Here is a 3,008-nt window from a genome sequence, read left to right as displayed (position 1 = left end):
TCTCTCCATCTACTCCACGTCTGCCCCTCTCTCATCTACCTCCACGTCCGTCTCCCTCCATCTACCCACGTCTGTCTCTATCATCCACCCACGTCTGCCCTCTCATCTACCCACGTCTGCCCCCTCATCCACCCACGTCTGCCCTCCCTCATCTACCCACGTCTGCCCTCCATCTACCCACGTCTGCCCCTCTCCATCTACTCCACGTCTGCCCCCCTACCCACGTTCGTCTCCTCCCCATCTACCCACGTCTGCCCCTCCCCATCTACCCACGTCTGCCCCCCCATCATCTACCCACGTCTGCCCCCTCCCATCTACCCACGTCTGCCCCTCCCATCTCATCCCACGTCTGCCCTCCTCATCTACCTACGTCTGCCCCTCCTCATCCACCTACGTCTGCTCCTCCTCATCTACCCACGTCTGTCTCCCCATCTACCTACGTCTGCTCTCTCATCTACACTCATTCCCGTCTCTCTCATCTACCGACGTCTGCCCTCCCCACATCTACCCACGTCTGCCTCCCCATCTACCCACGTCTGCCCCCTCTCATCTACCCACGTCTGCCCCTCTCTCATCTACCCAGCTGCCTGCCCTCTCATCTTACCTACGTCTGCCCTCCCCATCTACCCACGTCTGCCCTCCATCTACCTACGTCTGTCTCTCTCATCTACCTACGTCTGTCTCTCTCATCTACCGATCGCCCATTCCTCTCATCTACCTACGTCTGCCCTCCCTCATCTACCTACGTCTGCCCTCTCTCTCATCTACCTACGTCTGCCCCTCATCATACCCACGTCTGCCCTCTCATCTACCCACGTCTGCCCTCTCTCATCTACCGACGCCCGTCGGCCCTCCCATCTACCCACAGTCTGCCCTCTCTCATCTACCTAAGTCTGCCCCTCATCCACCACACGTCTGCCCTCTCTCCCTCTACCCACGTCTGCCCTCCTCATCTACCCACGTCTGCCCCTCCTCATCCACCCAGTCTGTCTCCTCCCCATCCACCCACGTCTGCCCTCTCATCTACCTAACGTCTGCCCTCTCATCTACCTACGTCTGCCCTCTCTCTACCCACGTCTGCCCTCTCATCCATCACTCTACGTCTGCCCTCTCATCTACCCACGTCTGCCCTCTCATCTACGTACGTCTGCCCTGTCATCTACCCACGTCTGCTCCTCTCATCTACCCACGTCTGCCCCCCCCATCTACCCACGTCTGCCCTCTCCCATCTACCCACGTCTGCCCTCCCATCTACCTACGCCCGTTCTGTCATCTACCGACGTCTGCCCTCTCATCTACCTACCCGCGTCTCTATCATCTACACCCACGTCTGCCCTCTCTCTACCCACGTCTGCTCCTGTCATCTACCGACGTCTGCCCTCCCTCTCTACCCACGTCTGTCCTGTCATCTACCCATGCCTGCCCTCTCATCTACCCACGTCTGCCCCTCTACCTACGTCTGCCCTCTCTCTCTACCTATTGCCCGTCCCTCATCTACCGACGTCTGCCCTCTCTACCTACGTCTGCCCTGTCATCTACCTACGTCTGCCCTCTCATCTACCGACGTCTGCCTCTACCTACGTCTGTCTCTTCTACTCCACGTCTGCCCTCTCTATCTACCGACGTCTGCCCTCTCTACCTACGTCTGCCCCTCTCTACCCACGTCTGCCCTCTCATCTACCCACGTCTGCCCTGTCATCTACCTACTGCCTGCCCTCTCTCTACTACGTCTGCCTCCACCTACGTCTGCCCTCTCTCTACCTACGTCTGCCCTTCTCTCATCTACCGACGTCTGCCCTCTCTACCTACGTCTGCCCTTCTCTACCCACGTCTGCCCTCTCATCTACCTACGTCTGCTCCTCTCTCTCTACCGACGTCTGCCCTCTCTACCTACGTCTGCTCCTCTCTCACTCCACGACGTCTGCCCTCTCTACCTACGTCTGCCCCTCTACCCACGTCTGCTCCCTCCTCTACCCAACGTCTGCCCTCTCATCTACCTACGTCTGCCCCTCTCTACCTACGTCTGCCCTCATCTACCGACGTCTGCCCCCTCATCTACCTACCCCCTCTCTACCTACGTCTGCCCTCCATCTACCTACGTCTGCCCTCTCACTCAAGCTCCGTCTCATCATCTACCTACGTCTGCTCCTCTCTACCTACGTCTGCCCTATCATCCACCGACCGTCTGCCCTCTCCACCCACGTCTGCCCTATCATCTACCGACGTCTGCCCCTCCCATCCACCCACGTCTGCCCCTCTCATCTACCTACGTCTGCCCTCTCTCATCTACCTACGTCTGCCCTCTCTCTACCCACGTCTGCCCTCTCTACCTACGTCTGCCCTATCATCTACCTACGTCTGCCCCTCTCTCTACCTACGTCTGCCCTATCATCTACCTACGTCTGTTCTCTACCACGTCTGTCTCTTAATATCTACCGACGTCTGCCCTCATCTACCGACGTCTGCCCTCTCATCTCCACACGTCTGCCCTCTCTCTCTACCTACAAGTTCGCCCTCTTCTACTGACGTTCGCCCTCTCATCTACTGACGCCCGCCCTCCTCCATCTGGCGGGTAACTGAGTGAGAGACCAGGTCATAAATCAATATAAACTTCCTTACTATTAAAGATTATTTTCACCTCTGTTGGTATATAAAGCCGCCTGACGTCACCAAAATTAAACAAATTCACTTCTTTCTAATAAACTGGGATTTATTTTGTTATATACCAACTTAGAATAAATTTTAAAATATATATGATTTATTTGATAATTATTTTAACGTGATTTTGAGATTAGGGGAAAATATAATGGCTTTTTTTATTATTGGTCTATTATGATAATCAGCAACTGTTAGTGTCACTGAGGGGTCCCAGGATGCTGTATATAAAGTTCCTCAGGTCCAGCTCAGTAGAAGCTCGAAAGGAAGGGTGCTACACGTATCGTCTTCGCTCTTCTATACCATACTGAATACTCCACTCCTGTGTTTATTATTAGTGTTTTTAGTGATGG

This window comes from Homarus americanus, unplaced genomic scaffold, assembly GCF_018991925.1.
Source record: "Homarus americanus isolate GMGI-L3 unplaced genomic scaffold, GMGI_Hamer_2.0 scaffold46583, whole genome shotgun sequence".
In the NCBI taxonomy this organism is placed as follows: Eukaryota; Metazoa; Arthropoda; class Malacostraca; order Decapoda; family Nephropidae; genus Homarus; species Homarus americanus.
This window is presented reverse-complemented; position numbering follows the sequence as displayed.